Source organism: Mytilus trossulus, chromosome 1, assembly GCF_036588685.1.
Source record: "Mytilus trossulus isolate FHL-02 chromosome 1, PNRI_Mtr1.1.1.hap1, whole genome shotgun sequence".
Taxonomy (NCBI): Eukaryota; Metazoa; Mollusca; class Bivalvia; order Mytilida; family Mytilidae; genus Mytilus; species Mytilus trossulus.
In genome coordinates this window covers 90,131,105-90,158,218 of record NC_086373.1, presented here as the reverse complement: position 1 = coordinate 90,158,218, position 27,114 = coordinate 90,131,105, and the positions used below count along the sequence as shown (strand labels likewise).

Sequence of the window (27,114 nt, the reverse complement as noted above, 5' to 3'; positions counted from 1 at the left end):
ACAAGAATTATAATCATTTTGTTTTACTGAAATATTTCGATGACAATTATTAACATTCAAAGAACTAAATATTCAATTGAATTTGGTTTGAATCATATTTTTTTTCGTTGAAAATTTTAAACATTACCACTTTATAAAGTCTGAATATGCATTGTGTTTGTGCTATAAAATTGGCCATAAAATTATGTATGAATTATTTTCTTTTATCAAAACATGGAAAAGGTGAATGTTCTAAGATGCTAGTACAACAGTACCAGATTGACTTGAGTGACTTATGACTGTTGCATTTGTATGCAGGAAATGCAGAGAGATGCCAAAAAGCATGGCTTATAGAAGGTAAAAAGCAAGGTACTAGTTATTACGTACAACAAAGTTCACATCAAGTCCATCACAATATGTTATTCTGTCAAACAAAGCTAAGAACTGAAAGTGGCAGTTATGTTGACTTTGACAGAAGGTAAAATATCATGTGTGGGGAATACAACAAAGATTTGGGATTGAGTCAGTATTGGGATTGTATCAATCATTTGATACAGTAAAACGCTACTGTTATATCAGACAAAATACCGATGTTACGCCATGATAAGTCACAATACTGTTGACGGGGAAAGGTTGTAAAGGATGACCCCACCACAGATCATACTTTAAACCTACCACAGAATACTACTAGAAACGTTTTCAATAATTATCCATACAATAGATCATATCCTCTGCACGTTATTTTAGATGCTTATGATTATAATCTTTTTTTAAACATATAATTTGGTAACAATAGAGTAGATGCTATAAGAAAACAATTTGTTTGTGTTCATACGTAGATATTGTTGCATGTCAACAACAATTTTAAGGTTCTTGACGTTGATATAGTCCATTAAATGTTTGAAGTTACATGCATCAAATGAAAGGTAATTAAACGGAAGATCTTTTGTATATCTATTGTTACTATATAAAAAAATAACCTTTTTTGAGGATAAAATTCAGGTGTTAATGAATTTTGGTCTAATTAACTTAAAAAGGCAAAAGCAATTAAAACCTTGAAACACAAACAAAAATTTGAAACTGTTTTTATCTACTTTACATTATCTCTAGTATATACAATGGACTATAGTCTGGTAGTTTAAATATTTCTATCACGAATTTGATGGAGAAAAAATATACAATTACATGAGGAATATATATAGTATGGTACAAAATGTATTAAACAAGTGAATAACATAAATTTTCAAAACTGTTAAAGGGATTCTTTAAAACCTTTAAAGCAGCAACTAATTTTTTGTAATAGTTTTTGAAGTGGATTTTTTATTTATTTTTTGTCATTATCTTGCAGTTGAAGGTAAACGGTCAGCCCTTTTTCTTTCCATTGATATGAATATATAGGTTAAGTATGGTATCTTCCTCTATCATTTTCTCCAGTCAATGTACGAAATAATGGCTCACAGATTTTAAAAGAAAGTTGATTCAAATGTATGATAATTCAATGAATCTTCACTGAATTGAAAAATAGTTGGTTTCGACTAAATTTTGTCATTCATGGTTTCATTTTTTCTCTCCTGATCATAAGGCTGAATGAATTGTATATCACGCTATCGTTAGTCTGAATGGACGAGGTAGATGTTGATGATATAGGGCGATAGCGGTCTTCATTGACTTTGACTATCAGACCAGATCAGATGGATATCGACATTCATCTGATTCTAAGAGTAGTTCATCCTTCAGGTCACTGTGTCACTCAGTATGTTTTAATAAAATTCTTTTCATTTTAATAATTCCAAACAATGCACTTATTTCTGCATAATGCACTGGAATGATATATAAATGAAGGATAGGTATTCTTTATGCAGCAAGATTCGTCTACACTGTTTGACAACCCCTAAAGATCTCATTCCCAATTTTTGTGGCAGTTTATTGAAAACCAGTTTTTAAAGAATCAAGAATATGAAATTTACCAATATAGACTATTCTCTTTTTAGCTCACCTGGCCCGAAGGGCCAAGTGAGCTTTTCTCATCACTTGGCGTCCGTCGTCCGTCGTCGTCCGTCGTCGTCCGTCGTCGTCCGTCGTCGTCGTCGTCCGTCATCGTCGTCGTCCGTCGTCGTTAACTTTTACAAAAATCTTCTCCTCTGAAACTACTGGGCCAAATCAAACCAAACTTGGCCACAATCATCATTGGGGTATCTAGTTTTAAAAATGTGTGGCGTGACCCGGTCAACAAACCAAGATGGCCGCCACGGCTAAAAATAGAACATAAGGGTAAAATGCAGTTTTTGGCTTATATCTCAAAAACCAAAGGATTTAGAGCAAATCTGACACGGGGTAAAAATGTTTATCAGGTCAAGATCTATCTGCCCTGAAATTTTCAGATGAATCGGTCAATGGGTTGTTGGGTTGCTGCCCCTGAATTGGTAATTTTGAAGAAATTTTGCTGTTTTTGGTTATTATCTTGAATATTATTATAGTTAGAGATAAACTGTAAACAGCAATAATGTTCAGCAAAGTAAGATCTACAAATAAGTCAACATGACCAAAATGGTCAGTTGACCCGTTTAGGAGTTATTGCCCTTTATAGTCAATTTTTAACCATTTTTCGTTAATTAAAGTAATCTTTTACAAAAATCTTCTCCTCTGAAACTACTTGGCCAAATTAATCCAAACTTGGCCACAATCATCTTTGGGGTATCTAGTTTAAAAAATGTGTGGCGTGACCTGGTCAACCAACCAAGATGGCGGCCACGGCTAAAAATAGAACAAAGGGGTAAAATGCAGTTTTTGGCTTATAACTCAAAAACCAAAGCATTTTGAGGAAATCTGACATGGGATAAAAATGTTTATCAGGTCAAGATCTATCTGCCCTAAAATTTTCAGATGAATCGGTCAATCGGTTGTTGGGTTGCTGCCCCTGAATTGGTAATTTTGAGGAAATTTTGCTGTTTTTGGTTATTATCTTGAATATTATTATAGATAGAGATAAACTATAAACAGCAATAAAGTTCAGCAAAGTAAGATCTACAAATAAGTCAACATGACCAAAATGGTCAGTTGACCCGTTTAGGAGTTATTGCCCTTTATAGTCAATTTTTAACCATTTTTCGTAAATTAAAGTAATCTTTTATAAAAATCTTCTCCTCTGAAACTACTTGGCCAAATTAATCCAAACTTGGCCACAATCATCTTTGGGGTATCTAGTTTAAAAAATGTGTGGCGTGACCTGGTCAACCAACCAAGATGGCCGCCACCGCTAAAAATAGAACATAGGGGTAAAATGCAGTTTTTGGCTTATAACTCAAAAACCAAAGCATTTTGAGGAAATCTGACATGGATAAAAATATTTATCAGGTCAAGAACTATCTGCCCTGAAATTTTCAGATGAATCGGTCAATCGGTTGTTGGGTTGCTGCCCCTGAATTGGTAATTTTGAGGAAATTTTGCTGTTTTTGGTTATTATCTTGAATATTATTATAGATAGAGATAAATTGTAAACAGCAATAATGTTCAGCAAAGTAAGATCTACAAATAAGTCAACATGACCAAAATGGTCAGTTGACCCCTTTAGGAGTTATTGCCCTTTATAGTCAATCTTTAACTATTTTTCATAAATCTAAGTAATCTTTTACAAAATCTCCACTGAAACTACTAGGCCACAATCATCTTTGGGGTATCTAGTTTGAAAAATGTGTCCGATGACCTGGCCATTCAACCAAGATGGCCGCCACGGCTAAAAATAGAACATAGGGGTAAAATGCAGTTTTTTGCTTATAACTATGAAACCAAAGCATCTAGAGCAAATCTGACAAGAAGTTAAATTGTTAATCAAGTCAATATCTATCTGCCCTGAATTTTTCAGATGAATTGGACAACCGGTTGTTGGGTTGCTGCCCTCCAATTGGTAATTTTTAAAGAAATTTTGCCGTTTTTGGTTATCTTGAATACTATTATAGATAGCGATAAACTGTAAACAGCAATAATGTTCAGCAAAGTAAGATCTACAAATAAGTCAACATGACCTAAATGGTCAATTGACCCCTTAAGGAGTTATTGCCCTTTATAGTCAATTTTTAACAATTTTCATTAATTTGGTAAATTTATATGTAAATTTTTACCAAATATAGTTCTCTGTTACTAATGGGCAAAGTTCATGATAGATATAATTGTAAGAAGCAAAATCGTTCAGTAAAGTAAGAACTTCAAACACATCACCATCACCAAAATACAATTTTGTCATGAATCCATTTGTGTCCTTTGTTTAATATGCACATAGACCAAGGTGAGCGACACAGGCTCTTTAGAGCCTCTAGTTTTACTTTACTCTTTTGTTTTTTTTTTGCTTTAATACAGAATATATTAAAAATTGTGGTTACTATGTGCATTTAAAACTGTCAAAACTTTTAAGCCTTTCTGTCCATCTGTTAAAGCTGCATAGTGTATGATACTTGACCTTAAGCATAAATGTTTTCTTAAATGGACATTACTGGTTCATAGTTGAAACATAAAAATCCTCAAAAATACATCATGAAATGATTTTAGGCTCATATTTAATGATGTATTACAAATGTCATATTTATGGTTAATTTAGATTGAACTAGTAAATATCCTTAAACTTGTGTCAAATACACCAATTGAATAGATTTTAAAAGTGTTTGATGTTTTAAGTATATGATAGATTGCAAATGTCAAATATTATTCTACTTTAATGGTCAATGAATTGTCTTCACATAGAATAGGTGCAAAATATCAAAGAAAAGGGTTAATCAACTAGAAATGAATTTGTTATACTCTTTAGTTAACATTGTCAAGTATAGAGGCTTTAAGAAATAAGCACAGTAAGTGCATTTTAAGAGGGTTTGGTAAAAAGCAGTAAGGAGGAAAATCTAATATGCTAATTAGTCTGCATGGATAAATTCATTCATTTATTTTCATTATTAAAGAGTTTGACCAAAAATATTTGTTTCCCCTTGCTAATTTATCATATCGTAATGTAGTAATTAACTTAAACTTGATCTCTAGTAGAGGGTAATGGTCCACCTTGCATTGATACCTGAAGATGCTCAGGGCCTGCCATACCTGCACATGCAGATTCCTGCACAAAAATGAAAGCCAATATGCTGTAAAAAAATAAATTTTTTGAACAGGGGCCATTGCCTCTCCATCTATCAGATGATGAAAGTTTTGATACTTTGAAGGATGAGCAAGGCCTAACCTTTCTTCAAATTGTAGAAGTTTTGATACTCAAAAAGAATGTAAAGTCATATATTTCCATCAAAATATCTTGATGTGACAAATTATCAATTTACCATGGTTTACATGTACCACTTTAAGAGTTCAGTGTTTATTTAGGTCAGAATTTTGTTTTTTATCTGACTTATATTTTTCATTTTCATATGTTTACAAAAGTTAATAGTCATGTAGAGATTTGTTAGAATAAATTTCTAACTTGTAAATAAATATCTAATGACCAGGCGCTTTACATTGTATTACATGAGGTAAACACCCCATTTATGGAAAAATTCAAATAAATTTCAACAACAAAATTTACCCAATATAATGTTTAATTTTTAAATATAAAAAGTCAATACAGCCGGTTGCACAGTAAGGGTCGGAAGTTAAAAAAAAAAATTCTATGTGATCAGAATATGTATTTTTGAATCTTTTTCAGATAAACATAATCAGCCAGGTTAAGGTACAAATCTTTTTATATCAGTCAGGCTTACTGGTGAATGAAAGTATATTAAGACTTCATTAAAACAGTTACCATACAATGTACATTTATAAAGTTTACCAAATAAAAAACAACCATCTCCAATTTGTGGTAAAGCAAATTAGAGATGTTTTTTGGCACTTCAGTGAGCTAGTCTAACTCTTTTCTTGTAATTTTTATTTGTAAAAAAGTATTCCATATATTTTTCTTAATTGTGAACAGATTAAGAGAAGTATATACCTATGGTTAAGGAAAGACATAAAGGGATATTAATGTATACTGATGTTAATTTTGTATCTTTTACTCATTTCTAAAGGCCCATACAGTAGCATATAGTTGTTAACTTCTACATTATTTGGTCTGTGGTGGATAGTTGTCTCATAACACATCTTCATATTTTTAAGGTTTCAGTCATGTGTTGTCAGAGCACTCTTGGCATTCACATGTTATTCTCAATATTGTCCCTGTTATTAGACTCTTTAAATTTAAAATATATTTACAAATCTTATGTGATGTTTTGTTTGTTTTCGGTCAAGTTTTTTAGTTAAGTTTTTATTTTGGATATTTCTTTCTATTTATGCTCTTAATTCTTTTATCCTGAAAAGTACTTTACAAAACTTATTTTGTCACTGTAATAAAATAAAATAAAATGTTGAATTGATTTGAATGGTACACTACTTGCTATTGGTCTATGTTTAGTTTGAAAGGACTTAATCTGTAGTATACTATAATGACATATACACCACATCTTCTTTTATTCACATATATTATTAAACTATTTGTATACTGTTCATTTTCTGTCAGCGAACTGGGTATCATAGGGAACAAAGTAGACAAACAGTAACCATGATTTAAATAATGATGTCAATATATTTATGTTTACTATGACTTGTCGTCTCGTAGGAGGACTCACATTGATTCTCATTCATAATAAGATTGTTCACTCATCTGTTTAGTCCGTAACACTTTATATGTAAATTTGAAGGGACTACTTTTAAGTTAACCAATCAAATTGAAGGGGTAGGGTTTGTATAACGGGTATCAGCTACCTATACAAGAAATTTGATAGCGTTGATCTTAACAGTGATTTATCGATGCTTAACAGTTAAATTTTGACAAAATTCTTTAACTTGACCTTTGAGGTGCATCGAAAAATCTGAATATGACCTAGACAAAGTTTAAACACCTATGGTTTGTGGTTAATAAATAAGTGTGCAAGACTATAAAATTTAAATTTTGATGACATTTTTTTTGTATCATTGTAAAGTGAATAGATTTGTTGAATCATATTTACATGGGTTCTATAATATAACACATTATTTAATTCATCTTTTAAATATCATGGTAATTTTTATTTTGAATATTTTAAGTTGAAGAAGTACATTTGATCCATTAAGTTAGACTTACTTTCAACATAAACCTTAAGAAATATTACCATAGAAATATGAAAATAGGGATTGTCAATTTTAAAACAGATATGTATTGAGTTTTGATAAAACTTACAAGTTTCTTATTACATATATTTGTGTGTACAGATATGGGACCATTTGACTGAAGTTTTATATACTTTTTTGAATCCTTTTGTATGTATAAAGTTTTCTCAACATATATGTATACAGCTATTGAGCTGCACTGTGCTGAATGCTCTTCACAGTTTTCAAGCTTCTGTGTGTACTTTTCATTCAGCCTTTCAACATCTTTATATTGTACAGATACATGCTGTATTTTACTTGGTCCTTTTTTTGTTACATATGTTCAGTCTGTATGTCCCATACTGGTTCTATCAGTCAGACACTAAAGAGTTACAGTTCCTGTATATATTGTTCATTTAGAAAAATGACACGATACCAAATTTTCAAAGAGTGGTTGAATATGCTTTGGTCAAAGTTTTTTTTACTTATAAATGGATCCTTATTTTCACAATTTTTATATTAAGAATTTTCAGTGATTAATCTCTTAATGGGATTACACTTTTTGGACAACAATCTAGCTTAAACAACATTATTTAGAACCAAGCATTGATAGTAAGATGATTTGCTATTAGCCTGTATCTAGACCTTAGTACTTTTCTACATTTTCATACATGTACTTACATTTTAAAACCTGTTTAATTCTCTTTCTTTAAAAATAAATGCATTATCTAAAGTAATATTATGAAATATTTGCAATTTTTGTTTTGTATCAGCTACCACATAAAGAATTCTAATGATAATTCCTTCTTTTCCTTAAAGCATTGAGTCCTTTTTGTAAAGCATGGTATCAAGCTACTTCTGAAAAGGTAACCCTTATTGTTGTGTAAAAATTAATGAATGCTTTTACATTGCCTTATTGTGATCACTTTCCTGTCTTATATGAGTATCTCAGTTGCTCAACATATAAATATTATTTGGTAAACATAATTATATCTTGATAAAAGACATGAATCTATTAAAAACTATTTGGTACGCTTATAGTGCATGAAGTGCTTGTGTATTTGTATAGCATATTCTATCAATGATAAGTGAAGGACCTTCCAAACAATAATGAAATGATTTTAAAAATGATAAAAGCAGGTAATAGCTTAGAATATGTCAAGTTACATAATTTTCATGCTTCAAGATAATTATCTTTTCATATCATGGTATTTAAAAGTTCATTTTTATTGGCAACGATAAGTTTTCTACCGAAAGAAAATATTTAAAAACGTAGTTCAAATATGAATGAAAGAAATTGTGGGGTGTCTGGCTATTGAGACATCACCTCAACAAAGGATTTTTGTCTTTTTAGTCTTTTTTCTTAGTGCATTTATAATTTCATAATATAATTTCTATAACCCAAGTACATCTCAGATTTACTTATTTTTATGTATTTTTTATTATTTGCCTATATTGTAATTTTGTTAAAACACTGAAGAAGTCTTCTTTCATCTAAGATTTCCAGGAAATCGTGACAAACAGTACTTAGTACAAGTAGTGATTTACTACGTGATGTAATTTGAAGCTTCAGAATCATTATCTTTTCCGGTCTTATAATTTAAGTTCCCAGTATCAGAGTTGAAACTATTTTTCCTTGCTACCAAACTATTTTAAGTTGAGTGATATTTATAGGTATTGTTTTTTTGGGAAAACTTGTTTGTGTTTAAGTGGTTTATTGCTGTCCATTTTGAATGTTTTAATATATCTATGGTCACACCGTTTTATTTTCTCTCTTGATAAATTTAAACATGATTGCACAAATTCGTGTATCAATATTTGCTATAATTAAGCTAATATTTGTATAAAATCTGTGATATAGTGTAAACATCCTGCTTAAAAAGTTTGTGAAATAGGACATCTTCATTGTCAGTTTCACAGTTATCTTAAGCTAGTCCAGGTCAAAATTTGGTTTACTAGTACATACCGTCTTATTTTCTCAAAATTTGGCCCTTAAATTTTGTTAAAATTTAAAAAAGCATGCTTATATATTTTCTAAATTTAATAAGTTTGAATGCCATGAAATTATTTAAAATGTGTTTCCCAATTATTTATAATCGCATTGTAATTTACAATGATATAATTATTTTATGCTAGTTTTATTCAAAATAATTTGAAAGAAAACAGCTTTGTGTTCATAACTTGTCTATACTGACATAGTGATCAGCCAAAAACACTAAATTTTGTTGGAGTTGTGAAGATGATTTAGCTGATGAATGGAGACCCGCCAAATTTGTATCTTTCAAAATGAAATATTCTAACTTCTTTCATTTTAAAACCTAAATGATAACTTATCTTCTTAAGATAAGCAAGATTTAAAATGCCTTTTAAGTATATACATTTTAGATTTTTAAGTTTGAATAAGAGAGCTCTATCTGCATGTGTGAGTCACTTTATCCTTTAGTTTTGGACAATGGTAAAGTTCACACATCATTCTCAAGTATGTCATATCATTGTCCAGTCAAATCGCCTCAATTGTTTGCTATTTCCTAATGAGAAAAATAAACAAATGGGGATTAAAGGTAAATCAGTAAGATTATGACAAATACCTTGTCAAATGATTAGATAAATATAAACAGTTAGATGTATTGTTAGCTTAAGAAGATAGAGAAACTCTTTTTAGAGATCGGATGTCTTTCTTCCCTTCTTTACATTTTGTTACATTGTTACACAACTATCTGAAATCTCTTTGAAATAGCAACTTTTCTGTGTTTACCATTGTTTTATATTTTTACTTTTGATCTTTATGTTGAAATAATGCATGCAATGGGAATCATATCATATTGACAAAAGAAAATGTGTCGTACACTGGTATCTCAGATAATGAGACAACAATCCAATGACAAAAATACCAAAAATTCATCTGATTTTATTCTATGTAATATGCTAGTCTTAATATCTTCTTTAATTGGCAGTCTCAAATATATATGAATTAAAGGAGTTTGCATGCATGGTTCATGTCAATGACGCAACAACCCAACAGTAAAAGTAACCAAAAAGACATTTTCTCCCTTTTATGCAGTGTCACAAGTTGAATGTCTGTTTCACCAAGAAATAATGGCCATCGTTCACAATACATATTTGTAATACAAAGATCTTTATGATAAATAATCAAAGATAGTAAAATTATTACACAAGTTATTTGAATTTTATCTTTATTTTTAAGATTTACTTTCCCATAAAATCACCTTATCTGGGATTTATTTCTGATCTTTTCTATCCCCAAGTTTTTTTAGTACACCTTTGAATGCTTCTTAAGGTATTTAGTGGTTGGCTAGAAAGATTATTATACAGCAGTTAGATTTATGGTCCTTCAACAAGTTAGTAAATATAAGCTTTACTGTAAGCAAACATATTTAGAGGTAATTGATTTTGTCTAAAGTTGTGACCTTTGAACTCATGATTCATTTTTGCTCATTTCTGTTTTGTAAAATTTTTAATTTTCAGAAAATCTTGGGGTTTCCCAGTATCGACCAGTTTGTAGAAAAGAAAGACAACAAGCTGAATATGACACCCTTACTATATCTAAGATAAATGTTTTAAAGTACAGCTAGATTACTGTAAATTATTTAAACTTCTAAACACTTCTTTACTAGATAAGGCACCAACCGTTCATTTATTGTATGGGGGCATGAGTTTTAAGGAAAATAAATGGTTTGATTCTGAATTAAAAATGACAAAAAATATAATTTGTTTCAGTGAAAAATTATAGATGGGACAAGATTAAAGTAGTTGTTTTTATCATTAACCCTCTTTTTTTTGTTGGATTACAACATTTCATATTGTTTATACAGAAAATTGTTGCTAGGAGGGGTTATAAAAAGAAGTTTAGGGAAAGTTTTATTTTCGACAATTTTTTATTACAGATGACAAACACTGCACAGCTAAACATCTAAAAACAGTACAACATATTAATTTATCAAAGAATTCTCACAGTTATGTTAAAACAAGCTTTTTATTTAAACTATTTATTTTGAAATCAGCTGCTATATTTCAGAGTAGATTTCATACAGCAAGTTATAAATATTGCAGGAAACAAACTGGCGCAGCCAAAGTAAAGCAATAGGTTCACAAAGATTTATAATGACCATGTAAATTAAATTTGGAATTCCAGTCCTTTTTATACATAAAAATGATATCAATCTGTACAAAATTAATGTTTCAATATAGTTTGAGCTTTGATGCCCTAAAGATATGTTTCTTCATTTTTCATTTCCATCAATGGATTTCAAATGCATTCAAAATGTCAGAGGCAAATACATGTTTAATTGCCTTTACTATTTTGGTCAGCTACTGCTTGTATATGATAGTAAATACATTTGAATCATGTCTCAGATTTTCTGATTGACTGGATATTAAGCTTTACAAGATCACTTAATTTTCTTTCTGGTTTATGGTTTGTTTTCTGCTTTTCTTATTTGTTTGTTTTATATTTAAGCTGCATTGATCATTATCGCACGACTTTTTTTTAGTCTTGATATTGATGCCAATGCAGAATTGAAGAATTTTAAAGATGACATCTTGATACTGGGAAATTAGATATATTTTAATTAAGCTGGGTAGAGTATTATATACAAGTATATATCGGTGTGAGCCAAGGCTCCGTGTTGAAGGCCGTACTTTAACCTATAATGGTTTAATTTTTAAATTGTTATTTTGATGGAGAGTTGTCTCATTGGCACTCACACCACATCTTCCTATATCTATGTAAGGGAAACATTACAGGCTCATTGGTGAATATTTTGAAATAAAACATTAAAATTCGGAAGGTACCCTTTTTACTCTCTGTCAGTAATTTTCAAATCATTAAATTGAAACAATTCAATTTGAAATTCAATCATGCTAACACATATATATATAACAAAATGTGATCTTGACAGGTTTTAGTAAAAGCTTTAATTGTTCAAATATAACAAAGAAGTTTTGTTTTAATTTTTTGTTTGTAAACAAATGAAATGCTATACATGTTTATTTTGACTGGATTAGTGCAGATTTATGTAAAGAATAGAATTATACTTCATGCCATGCTCTTGATTGTCTTTCCCCTTGCTTTCAGTCCACAGGTTGCATTTCTTTTTCCCTTTTCCTCTTGTCAGTATCAGGTTGCTATCCTTTATTGAAGTGTTCATAGGGAGTTTTGAAGTTGGTTTCCTATAAGAAGCAACTTTTTTTGCATCTTAGAATACCTAACTGTAAATGATTTAAAATGCTAGCCTAAACATACAGCATTAGAATGTAACATAGGATTTTTTTTATGTATGTTGATAATATAGAATTATGAAATATAAATATAATTTGTTTATAATTACTTTATGAATGCAGGTTATTGCCCTACATAAAAATAATGAAGATGTGGTGTGATTGCCAATTAGACAAATCTCCACCAGAGACATAGACATAAGCAATTTTAGGTCTCTCTATGGCCTTCGATTTGGTTATATGAGTCTTCCGTTTCATAAAATATAATATGATGGGGATATAAGCAGGTGTAATCAGGTATATTTTCTTTCAGGAAGAATGAAAGCAACATGCTACATTATAAACAACTCAATTCATCCTTTGTATTGTTTTTTAATTTCAATTTTTCTTAATGAAAAGGGCATTTTTCCAAGCAACATATTTCATGTCCAATTTAACAATTAAATTACAGGATTGTAGTGATTTAAAATTTAAATAAAGTTGGAACATTTTACAATGAAAATGATATCCAACTTTTAATATTTACTACAAATTTATGCAGCCTTTGAACTTAATTTGCTTTAGGTCAATAGGTCCGAGACCACCATTGTCGTCCCTTGTTTTTCGTTGTTCACAAATATAGTCCCTAGTGTTGACAGTGGGTTACTTGCCATTAATTTTTATACCCCTTCCAAATTTATTTCTCCATGTTCACTGCCTCAAATTGCAAGTAGGGGGATGAAATTACACTGTAAACAAATTTGGGTCCAGAATTTTAAAGGAAAGTAGTGATTTGGTCCAGCTGAAAAAGGTTGAAAATGAGCACTTCGGAAGCTGTCAAAAGATTTCAAGACGCCCTAAACATAAAATTGTCCATATTTTGAGTTAGAGGCGATGAAGTTTTCTATAAATTTGATATATTTTGTCCCAAAAGTAGTACAACACACTGTAAAAGTTTCTTTGAGAAAGCGCAGGTGGGATTTTTTTTATTTTCATTTATGTTCTAAAAGAAATGCACTACGAATTAATTGTGTTCTCGGACCTAAGAGGTGAAATCTGTAAATTTATAATTTGTACTCTGGCAACTTCCCTAAATGATTTGATGGTGTCAACTTGTCAAATAGCATGAAACTAAAGGATTTAAACTTTTATTTTATAGAATTTCTGCAAAAACGACCAATTTTGGCATTTTATGGTCAAAATAGGCATTTTATAACTTTTTCAATATTGATGCATAAATGGCATCCTGACTTTCTATCTGACAGGTTTTTATGTGTCAATATTTGTGTTTCTATGCCTTTACCTGCTTCTTTTACTTATTTATGAACTCTGAATCTACAGAAAAGAAGTTTATCTTAGATAAAATGTGCAAAATGTGTTGTATAAAGGACCCTTGTCTAACGCCTTGTTTGGATGAAGGCAATAGTGGGGAGCTTGGTATATAAAATTTGATGTCCATATTAGAGACCTCACTAAATTTGTATTAAATGCACTTTACAATGTCTATTGTTCCTGTTCCATTTCACATAATATATTTCTTTTCTTCTGTAGGATAGCAAGTGGTTTAAATATAAGCCTGTTGAGAATAAATTGCATGCAAGTTTTTCCCTAAAAAGGCAAAAATCTTTGTTTCAGCCCATACTGCTTGTAAGAAAAGTTAATTGCAAGAGTCTTTTTGTGCTCAGATTTGTTGTATCATGTCACATGAGTATAGAAATGATAAAAAAGACACAAATTTTTATTTCTTATAGCCTCAATATGCATTTTTTAATGTAAATATGTGGCACGGCCTTAATTGACCCTAATTTTTTTCTAGTCTTACTTGGCCTAAGACCCTTTTAAACTAATATGATATGTTATTTGTAACTTTTCTTTCCATTTAAAGTACTTTAAATACATATGTAAGGATTATTTATAACCAAAAAGCTTCACAAATTTAAAATTGCTGAAAAATATTACATCTTCATGTAAGGCTCTCCTTCATTGAAAAACCTGAATTTTTAGGCGCAGGCTCATATAAATTTGACTTTTGAATAATTATGCCAAGTCTGATAAATCAAATGAGTACTCTATTTCTTTAAGTACATGATAAGTTATATATTAAGGCATTTAAAAAGTATTTTTTTGCAATATTTTAATTTTTAAAGCCCCAAATGTTGATAGTTGAAATTTTTCAATTTTAACGTCAAAATTTTACACGCAAAGATGAGTATAGAACTTAACTTAATGTCTATAATATACATCCTATTGTCATGACACTTTGTAAGCAGTGTTATAATACATTAAGCTTTGTTCATACCAAGTTTTTTTAAGATTTGTCAACTCTTTCTACCCTATTAGGTCCGAGACCACCATTGTCGTCCCTTGTTTTTCGTTGTTCACAAATATAGTCCCTAGTGTTGACAGTGGGTTACTTGCCATTAATTTTTATACCCCTTCCAAATTTATTTCTCCATGTTCACTGCCTCAAATTGCAAGTAGGGGGATGAAATTACACTGTAAACAAATTTGGGTCCAGAATTTTAAAGGAAAGTAGTGATTTGGTCCAGCTGAAAAAGGTTGAAAATGAGCACTTCGGAAGCTGTCAAAAGATTTCAAGACGCCCTAAACATAAAATTGTCCATATTTTGAGTTAGAGGCGATGAAGTTTTCTATAAATTTGATATATTTTGTCCCAAAAGTAGTACAACACACTGTAAAAGTTTCTTTGAGAAAGCGCAGGTGGGATTTTTTTTATTTTCATTTATGTTCTAAAAGAAATGCACTACGAATTAATTGTGTTCTCGGACCAATAGTGCTAGTGGATTTATTCATAAATCCACTTGATTAATACTTGATATAAATTATCCCATGTGCAGTTCTATATAAGAAGTGGAAATAAAATATACCCAGCAAGAGCTTACAAATGTAATTATAAATGTAAAAATATCTGGATGGATCAAATTATAAAAGTATTCACTACATCATTTCCATAATACTATAAAATGTTCTTGATATTTACTATTCTCAATTCTTACTTTCTAGTTCAGGTGAACTTCAAAGTACAATGTTTATAATATATGGAATAAATAAAATGCCATTTAATAAATATTCTTTGACATCTGTGACATGAACTGGTTTTAAGACAATTTTTATTTTGATCAGAAACCAATATTAGTATGACATTTTTTAGTCATTAGAATGTTCTTTAAATGCATTGATATATTTGGGCTTATTTTTATATGATTATAAGGGAATTATCTGTATAAGATCATATATACATTTGAAAAAGTTAGTTTAAGTAAATGTTAAACCTTGTGCTCTTTTTTCAACCTGAATTTGCTATTAGTTTGCACTATTGTATTTAAGACTTTTAATTAATTCAATATAAAAAACAAGATCTTTCTATGGAGATATAAAGTTCCTTTCGATTTTTCCTCACTCAAAAAGTTGAAACAGTAATAAGCAACAGTATAATATATACAATGATGTGGCATGGGAGCCTAAGAGACAACTCTCCATCCAAGTCACAATGTTTATAAAGGAAACAATTATCAGTCAAAGTACAGCCTTCAACATGGAGCCTTGGCTCTCACAGAACAGCAAGCCAGTAAAACTAACTGTAAAAACAAGAAATGTGAAACACTTATGAACCACACTAACTTACAACAACCACTGAACAACATGGTCCTGACTATGACTTATTCTAATACAATTTCTCAGATATGTTGGAGTTAATGAGGCAGAAATTTCAATTTAGATAAAAAGGTAGCATCACAGCATATGAATTCTACAAAAATATTTTTTTCTAGGTTAAACCAATATCCTTTTAAGTTATTGTTTTCATATGGTACAAGATGAAAACAGGAGTTTATCAATATACCTAGTGTACTGATAACTGATCTTTCATCTTTGCGGTAAACCTGCAGTTGTGATTTAAATATTAGGACATTTTTTGAGCGTTTTTATAAAGAAAAAGTAAAAATAGAAGTGCAACATCTCCAAGTCAATATACTTCAGTATATTAATATTTAAATCCGGGTTTACATATGCATATTTAAGTACAAGCTGTTATATTTCATGTCTGATTTAATAAATTACAGCATGGAACCTGTTGTCCTTAAATCCAACCTAGTACAAAATCATTTTGTCGCTTTATTATAAAGGAAGTGGTTAAATACTGTTATCTGTTCCAGGTAAAACACATGTAGGATTGGCTCAGGTGAACTTCGAAGTGCAAATTTCAATTTTCATTCACAAAATACATTAACCGAATTTTACTGTTACCACGGATACATGTATTGATCTAAGATGTAATGAACGAAGATTTGGGCTAAGCATTTTAAAATGTGATAGTTTGCAAGAAAACACAAGTTAACCAAAAATAGGAAGATCACTCACAAAACAGCCTATATAACAGTTGACCTGGCTTGGGACATGCACATACCAGTTTAGAATCATCAAATTGTAAATTATAGAGTTCAAATAAGTCAAATGGTCTAAAAACATGCAAAACATTATAATACAATATACTAATAACTTTTGATTCATAACTTTTTGCAATGTTAATATATAATTGCAAAAAATGTGACAGTATGAGGTTAACAATGATAAATTCAGTAGTTGTTTAGTGGTTGGTTTTTTACTTGTAACAAACTATCAGAAATGAAACAACTAAACTTGATACAGTTCTTTTTTAAATTTGCAATATTTTTAAATACAATATACATTACCATGAAAAACATTTTTGATATGTTTACGTACCCATTAGAATACAATATCAAATTATTTCCGGTGAAAACCTACGTGACCAGGTATGAACAGTCTTACAAATCTTTGTTGTAAGATAAACTAAAAGTCTGTTAAGTCTTCTTATACCACTTGGTATATATGTGTATGCATGAAAATAAATGCAGAAGATGAAAGCTATTTCTATTTACTAAGATATTTTGTTCATACTCTATCATAATGATAAAGATGAATTAAAAATCTTGATTTTCTTTGTCTATTTAGAAATGCCTTCATAATGTAAAAAAAAATAAAAATATTCCTATAATATTTCAAGACTTGTTGAACTTTTTTTCCTTATGGAGTCTTGGAGCTTTAGATTGTGTTGGATTGTTTTGTATACCGACCACAACCTTTATTTTGAAATAAACTGACATTTTTCATCATTGCGGTCAGTTTGAGTGAAAAAAATTGATGCTGCATCATGAAAAGGTGTTCACTGTGTAGTCCAAAAAAAAAAAAAAAAATCATCTTGAAATAAAACATTTTTTTTGGTATCAAAATCAGTACAATAAAAATATCTATATCTTACACTAATCTCAGCTTTCAACTGTAACCTTTAAAAAAAAGACTTGCTAATAGTATTTAAAACATGTATAATAGTAATTGCTTGTAAACCCTAACTTCCTAAGAAGTGAAACAAGTGTAGATTAGACTCTGTGAATATTCAAGTAGAAAATTTCAGCTATTATTCGGAAAAGGGCTTATCTTTTTACGGATGATTTACTGACCCAAATAATACCCTTTTGGGATTATAACATATACAATCTCTGAAGCAGACTGGAAAATGGCTATTTTTCTGGTCTACAAGTCAGTTAGATAAAGGGCGGCTAACATCCTGTCACATTAAGATGGAATACTTTGAAGAGGAAAATATATTAGCATCCCATCAAATTCAACTATTGTTCAATTTTTTATATTGTTAAATGTGGTCTATAAGTTTTTCAAGAAAGTTATTTATTGCCTTCAGCTTGTCATTTCTTTTGAGTAAGTCTTATCTTTAGAAGATATTACTTTTTAATAGCACAAATTGTTTATTTATACAATTACAGAGGACTTTTGTACTAAAAGGAAGCTTTTGACTCTATTTTTAGTCCTGATGTCATCCATCCAAGAACATGATATATATTTCCTCTGGCAAAAAGCTCTCATAAACTTTCAACTATTTACATGAGAACTTGCTCAAAGTATACAGAATAGAGATTGATAAATATTAAAGGATATCCTGACATTGAAATTGTGGATGTCCTGAAATGATTGTGGACCTCAATAAATAGCTATGGTTATCTTATAATTGAATTTTGGAGGTTCTGAAATATATTATTAGGGAGCTCCTTAGATTATATTTCCTGAAATATTTTAGGACCAAATTGATAAAGTAAATTTGACCTGGCTTTTTACTTATAGAAGTCATGACATGATGTATCTTAAATGTGAAATTATGAAGGTCATGAAATATTTCAAGGTCAACTTCAGCTGAGAAAGTTGGAATCTGAGATTTAAAACAATTTCGATAAATGGATTTTTTTAAATATTGCTAAGCACTGGTAGACAAAATAAGGAAATTTAGTTAATACACTGTATTGCAATCACTTTATGTCTTCTTTTTGTCAACTAATAAAATCTTTGAAGTAACAGTCAAACCTGCTATAAAGGTCACCTCTATACTAACACAATTTTCCTGTCAGTTTACTCTCTGTTTGTCACCCTGTAGTAATATGTTTGAATTAAGAACCCTTTCCTCCATTGAAATTTTTTTTTTGCATACTTGTTTCGCATAGGATTTTTTTGATAAAATGCTGAACTTATGATTTGAAGTATTAAAGCATTGTGAAAAACAACTATTTCATCAAATAAATTTAAGTTGGATATTCCTATGATATTCCTTTTCATATTGGATACAAACTTTATTAAGTCAACTGCAGACACTTTGTAGTCGAAGTGTTTCAACTGAGGTACTACACAGGCGTCAAAAGGCGTCATTATGGAGTAAAGGGGGTGGCGTCAAAAGGCGTCATTATGGAGGAAAGGGTTAAGTTAAAGTTGTACTCTCTTATCAGTTCAGTTTCACTTGTATGAATGATGAAATTTTATACAGGTTTTACTGTTTGAACAAAGCCAAACTAAAAGATCTTCTTCCTTTACAATTGTAACATGCATGAAATATTTGCCACTGGATGTTAAGCAACCAACAATAAATTTATCTGAAAGATATAAAATTGAATTTTCATGTTAGAACAACCTCTAACAAAAGAAATTGCTTACATTGTCTCATATGTGGTATGGAAGTAATGACATATCCACAATATTAATGAAAGCATTTGTTTTACTAGTTACTAGTACCAAGAATTTTGTAGATATTAACTGGTGATTTGGCAAAAATATGTTGACATACTGAGGTGAAAAAATGCTTTTCTTTAATTTAAGATAAAAAGACCTTATAAAATTAAAAGGATATGACAGCATGTTTTTATTTGAATCAAATAAAAATAAGACTTTGCCCCCATGGCAAACAGTATTTTGACTAAATAACTGTTTGGCAATTGTATAAAGTAAAAACAAACCTTATCAAATTATAGCACTTTTGAATTTCAAAGAAAAATCTTTATTAATTGTCATCTGGTATAAATGGTGACAATCACAAGATTCGGTCGCAGTTTTAATTAAGAATGTTTGTTTTAACATTGTCCCAATAATTGTACCTGCACAAAGTTACAGTGCAGTATAATAATACGAATTAAATGTCTTTATTGAAAGTTAATTACTTAAACTATTCAATGTTGAAAAGGTTATATACCCTTGGTCCTATGGGCATCTGGAAACTAACCTTTGTCTAATTAATGAAGATAACTATATATTATAATACAATGGAAATTCAATGATCAAATTTGTGTTTAATTTTCTCTAGATTTTTGGGTCAAATGGTAATATGGTATTTGCTGCAGCCTTTCTGTAATTTAAGTACTGGTGTCTTTTCAGGTTATGGACTATTTACATTGTATCTTGTGATGTTGACAGCTGCAGCAAATGATCTAGGTTGATACTATGATATTGGTTAATGAGATGTATAGTATATAAAGAATTACCTGGCTTTGATAGGAGATTAAGTTGTCTGGGTCTGTGTTATTCAGGTAAAAACTGATCACACTTTCATTATAGAGTAACACCTGAAGATGAATGAAACCACAAGGTATTGTGCAACAGCTTGAGGATAGGATGGACAATGCAAAGGTGCAGATACATGCAGTTAATTGTGCACATAATAATAATGCACATAATAGTATTGTAACATATTTTTTTTGATACTACAGATTTTCAAGGATACTAGAAGTTTTATTGCGCAGTATGATATTTTCTTTAGAAAATTATTAAATCAATGTTTCTTATTATTGAATGCACAGATATAAAAAAAAAAAAACGGAAAATGAAACATTTGATCAAGTTTTATATAGATATAAGAAGATGTAGTATGATTGCCAATGAGACAACTTTGAATCAGAGAAAAAGATTGGATGTTACCAACTATATGTCAACTTACAAAATCAGCAAAACCCATACCATATTGTAAGCTATAATACCCCAAAATGAAAAAAAAAAGAAACAATATTCAAAAATGGAAACCAAAATCCTAATCTATGGAAACAATAGAGGAAAACAAATATGGCTTTCAGCAACCAACAACAAACATCATGAATTTGAACAGGTACATAAACAATCTGTTGAACATGTTTGTTAGCACCATACCCTGCCCAAACCTAAGATAGTGGTGTAACACCACACCATAAGACAAATCATATCAGATGGCTAGGATTGAGATGACTTTTCATCAGATCAGCATGAAGCACAAAACATAGCTAACAAAAAGACAACATATACAAAGTACCAATCATAGAGATTGATATAAAATAAGGAGACATGGTAGAATTTCTAATATGAGGTAAATTACAGAGGGAGATGTGGTAGAATTTTCAATATGAGACAAATTACATAAGGAGACATGGTATAATTTCCAATGAGACAAATAAAATAAGGAGAGGTGGTATAATTTCCAACGAGACAAAAAAAATAAGGAGATGTGGTATAATTTCCAATATGAGATAAATTACATAAGGAGACATGGTAGAATTTCCAATGAGACAAATTACATAAGGAGATGTGGTATAACTTCCAATGAGACAAGTAAAATAAGGAGAGGTGGTATAATTTCCAATGAGACAAATATAATAAGGAGAGGTGGTATAATTTCCAATGAGACAAATAAAATAAGGAGAGGTAGTATAACTTCCAATGAGACAAATAAAATAAGGAGATGTGGTAGAATTTCTAATGAGACAACTATTCATCACAGATCTCAAATAACACCTGAGGTTACTGAATGGCCTTCAACAATGGAAAATAACCCATACTGCATAGCAAGCTATAAAAGCCTGAACATAAAAAAATGTGAATATTCAAATGAGAAAACCAACAGACTGATTTATGTACCCAAAAAAATGCTATACAGCAACAAACAACAACCACTGAGTTACAGTCTCCTGACTTTGGACAGGCACATACAGAATAAGCTTACATATTTATGTGTTGACAAGTAAATATCTCAGTATTGTTTTGGTTCATGTGCCCTGACTGACTTCACAGACTTTCTTTTAACCTCATATATCAATCACCTGTCCACTCAATACACATTACATACCTCAGATTATTGTTTATAATCTTGTTTTTGGTTATATCATAAATATCTTATACGATTGGTTCCTTCTCAATGTTTTTATCCAACATATACCAAAGACATGATTTTGTTTTACATTAATTGGTAAACAACAGAGTATGAAAAAACTCAGCCAATTTTTTCTCTATTTCTCTGCCATTTTCAAATAGTTGTAAACAGAGAGGATTCTAAATAGAAAAACAATTCAGAAAAAACACATTTACCAATAAGTTAACATGCACGAAATTCTCAACTCTTTGATAGAGTTATTGCCCTTAAATGCCATTTTTGATAAAAAAAAAAATTAAATTTTGTTATTAACTATTGAAATGAATAAAGAGAAACTGTATAAACAGTAGTCAACAATATAAGATCTACAGAAATTTAACTTCAAATGACTGTGGATCTCCTCCAAAAAGTAGTTACTGCCCCTTAATCGTAATTATTTACCACCTACAAGCATATGTTTTTGTTGCAATAATCTTGAAAACTACATATGATAGAAAAAAGTGTCAACAACATAAATAATCAGCAAGACAAGATTTAAAAGAATGATCTAGTGATGGAAATCATCTATTTTAAATTGGTAAAATAACATGACCAAATTTTTAATAATTTTTGTCACAATCTTTTTTAGTTCGGGAATGGCTGTCACAATTTCAAATTTTGCAAGGAGAATTATCAGGCTCATAGGTTTACAAAGATAGATTTTTTGATACATTTATTATCATATTAATTAGATATAAGAAGATGGGGTATGAGTGCCAATGAGACAACTCTCAATCAAAGTCACAATTTGTAAAAGTATACTATTGTAGGTCAAAGTACGGTCTTCAAAACAGAGCCTTGGCTCACACCAAACAGCAAGCTATAAAGGGCTCCAGAAATGACTAGTGTAAAACCATTCAAACAGGAAAACGAACGGTCCATTAGGTCATATATCTTCTAATCTGGAACTTTTTTTCAGTTTTTCTATATGTCAATTCCTTTCATGAAAGTTTTAGATGTGCAAATCAAATTTCATGAAAATTGAAAAAAAGGTGCATTGGCACCACAAAACTTTTTGAACCCCCGTATATTGTAAGTGCAGAGACTACTACAGTTTACTGGACTGAAATGTAACTTTTCATAATTATCAGGCATCATATGTAAATGTGCACATCACTTTTTCATGAAAAAAGAAGAAAAAAATATGGTCAAAATTCTTTTCCAACCAATTGTTTCTCAGGGTGTTTTCTTGTTGTCAAGTAATTTATGCAGTACTTTATTATCAATACTTCAAAAAGTGAATATATTAAAACATTCCTTTCTCACGTAAGAAATAAACATATTGTGGAAAAGATTTACATGTCTATTTTTCTTTTACAGACATGTAAAGATGGAATGTCAAGGAAAAAGGTGGAGGTCGTTCATAAGGTGATTGCTCTGTTAATTAAGAAGTACCTGTTAGACTTTCGATGTCATCATCGATCAAACAGTTCATAAACTGTCTTAGTGCTCCATACTTGTTACACAACGTAAATGTTTTAAAACTCATCATTCCAGTACTATTCCAGAGAAGCTGAAGGTATGTGCAATGTGTGGATATAAGATTATATTGAACAATGAGAAAAAGTGATATTAAGAATCATTACAAGAGGTTGAAGGTGAAAAATTAAAGGTTCCAAGTATTATGCAACTTGCTTCCATCTATTCATCAATGTTACACCACTGTCCCAGGTTAAGTAAAGGTTGAGTGCTCAGTTACCATCCAATAAGTTCCTTGGAGCCTCTTGTTTCTATACTAGTTCCTTGGAGCCTCTAGTTTCAGATATATACCCTCCCTTTTTAATCATGGTCCGCTATGATTTTTCTGGATTGAGTTAACTCATAATTACTAGCTTGATTAAAAGATGGAAGGAAAATAAATAAAAAATAACACCTCTTAGTTATTAAAATGTGTCTACTGTGGTAGTGTGCCTGCTTCATGTGTAGAAGGTTGTTGGTTAAGTACAAGGTTATGTTAAACCAACGACTTGAAAATTTATATTTGCTACTTCTCTGCCAAGCACTTGGCATAAAGCAGTAAAAGCAAAGAAGGGTTGGGTCTGGGTCAGAATAATGTGTCCTAAGAGGGGGACTTGTCTTCCTAGGGGACTGTTACCTTGAAAATTTGCATATTAAAAATGACTCTCAGCGTGTTGGTCTATTTCAAGGCAGGGTTCATATTCCAACATTATGTTCTCATCCTGAATATGAATTTAATTGGCCGCTGGACTTTAAACAACCTTCTGTCACCATTTATATTGTCGACTAGTTGACACTTATATATTTTTATGTGTATTGATCACTGTGTTTAATGTGCTATGGTTAATTGTTGTGATTCAACAGAACAGTCATGTTAAATACAATTAATGTGAGAATCAGGAAATTCATTCTGGTAACAGTTATTAATTATTAATATTCTGATCATTAAATATATATTTTTTGTGAAGAAAAAAATCAATTATACACTATTAAGTTGTACAATTAGCACTCTGGTATTACTAAGCATTATCTCTGTCATGCATTGTCTATTATCACAAGGAATCTCTTTTGTTATAAACATTATGTTTTATTTTTGTTTAAAAAGAGGGGTATTGAAATACAAAATTCAAGGATAAAGAAATAGTTTGCTGCTGAGCAAGAAATTCAAGTCTTGTGTTTTAAAATGCTTGTACAAATCTGTATAAAGCTGCTTTGAATTTTTCAAAATATCTTGTGCTGTTGAAAATCCTTATTTCCCAAATCATATAAGTGTTCTAAACTGGATAATAGATATAACCTTATATATTTTTGTGGAGTATAAATTCATAAGCAGGCAGCATGAAAAACTTTCAGTTCAATTTCTCATTTATCATTGAAGGAAGTTGACAATGTTATGTTTGATTTTGACGTAGTGACTTCTGTTGCATATTTTGATTTTATTTCAAAAATAGCTTCTAAAAGTGTCTGTTCTGTTGTTCTGTTCAATTCTGTCAGATTTTCCATTTATTACAGAAAGAAGTGGACAATGTTATGTTTGATTTTGACGTATTGACTTCTGTTGCATATTTTAATCTGCTTCTAACATAGCCTCTAAACGTGTCTGTTCTGTTGTTCTGTTCCACATGTTGTAAGCATGTTAAAGTTACATTGTAAACCACACAAAAGTAAGCTGTTGTCAGCAGACTAATCTTCTTACAAGTTATTAATCACTATATTTATTACTGTAAGTCAAAAGTTCAAAATGGTTTTAGCCATTTGTTTAAATTTTAATCTGACCACATAATAATCTGTACGAGTGTCTACATAATGGTCAATTAACAATACAGATTCTTTGTCTTACATATTGCTTTCAGCTTTATTTTTAAGGAAAGGATCGGGTATTTTCTGGAATTAACATTTTTAAATATGTTACCTTGTCCAAGACAGTTTATGTCTGACCACAGAATTTCAGATTAAATTTATCTAAAGATTAATGTAAAAATGGTCTGATTGTTTACAGCAAACTTTTTAGAATCAGAGATGAGCCGATTAACTTACGTGTTCTTGAATATGTGGTTTAGTACACATCAAACAAGAGTAGGAAATTTGTTTTTCCTTGGGTTGTAAATTTGGTGTCTTACTAGAGAGCAACAAAATTAACAAACATTTCTTATTGTTAGAGTTCTTTCATATTTTTTATAATCACAAAAGTTAAGCTTTAACAAGGAGTATATTTGTTAGTTATACATCCTTGGCTTTAAGCTGTAGCCTGAAATACCACCAACTATGCTAGGAAAAAGATTAACCAAAACATAAAGATAATGGTATTTATTTAGTGCCAGACTCTGGCCATTTTATGTTATAATTATGATAAGTAATGCAATACTAATTGTTTCTTCACACTATCTTATTTTATTGATGTTAAGATGGCAAAACAGATTCTTGTCAAAAGCTTTTATATTAAATTAATTACTTTTCTTTTATCTACCACTGAGAGGTGTGTCTATTTCATTGTAAATTACTCACTTTGACCACTTGACCATCACATCTGAAAATTATAAAGGATGAGCACAATTAGCAACATTTGCACAATTAACCTTTTCACTTTAATCTTTCAATCTGCACTTAATTGTAAGTTTGACCTCTAACATGATGGTCAAGTGGTCAGTTCTCACTGGAGTGTTGATAAACTGTTGTCTTTCTGAAGTATTGCATGGTTTAAATATTTCTAACTGAATGGAAATTATCTCTTTAATAACATCAAATAAAAATTTTAAATGACTCCTTTGAAAACCCAATTAGATGTGTAATTTTGTTAGGAGTGTACTGGTTAGTGTAAGGAATTGCAGCATTATAAATATCTTCATACACAACAACACCAACCCAACAATGTCAAAGAAGGTGTTTTGGCATAAAATTTAAGGATTTCCATAACATTGAAAGTGGCATGATTATAAAGAGTATTTATCTTTTTATTTAAATTATTGAAGAACTGCTTATTTCATTTTCCAGACAAGCACCTGCTCTACGTTGTATGTCCAATAAAGCCACCCAGACTGTTACAGAAAAGACAAGGTAAATTATAGTCCTAATATGTAGATATGACTATCTCACAGAACTCTTTTTCCGGCTCTCTGATCATCATGACTGTTAATGAGACAATCCATTTAATAAAAACGTTAGAAAATGTCCGTAAGCTATTTCTGTTGAATGTATCAAAATATGTCAGCTACTTTTTCAATTGACAGCTTATATTTTTGTACTAATAGCTTTTTACAATTTTAAGAGAGGTTTATGGACTTTTTATGGTTAATTAACTGGACAAAAATATTTCAAGCCAATATCAACCAATGTAAACTACCTGTAGTATGAAAGTTGCTAAATACATTTTTCTTGAAGGAAATGTACAAATATGTACAAAAATGTAAAAGCTTGCAGAATATCTGAATCAAGCTATTTTAATTCGTTTTTTGGTTATTTTTTTTTATTGGTTTTAAATATAATTTAATAATGATGTGTTTGAATTTTTATTAGAAAAAAATCCTTTATAAATTTTGGATATGTTCATATTGCCTGAAGTAAATTTTAAACATTGAAATACTGACTCTTTCAAACTAAGGAAAACAGAAAAAAAATATGTTAGAAACTTTAAATGATGAATGTTTGATGGGGTTTGTGTAGCTCAGTATTTAGTTTTTTCTATGTTGTGGTTTGTGTACTGTTGTTTGTCTGTTGGTCTTCTGACATTTTATGGGAAATTAGCCATGGGTTTGTCAGTTTATTTTCCACTCATAAGTTTGAATGTCCCTTTGATATCTTAAGCCTCTCTTTCT

At 30.3% G+C, this 27,114-nt stretch overlaps 1 long non-coding RNA gene across 1 annotated transcript; it reads left to right on the top strand.

Annotated features, from left to right (window-relative positions):
• Window positions 1-224: 224 nt before the first annotated feature.
• LOC134711068 (uncharacterized) lies at window positions 225-26,348 on the top strand. The gene is made up of 4 exons (XR_010106138.1): window positions 225-336; window positions 20,068-20,319; window positions 23,165-23,363; window positions 26,294-26,348. It is a non-coding gene; the product is annotated as an uncharacterized LOC134711068 (long non-coding RNA).
• Window positions 26,349-27,114: the final 766 nt, after the last annotated feature.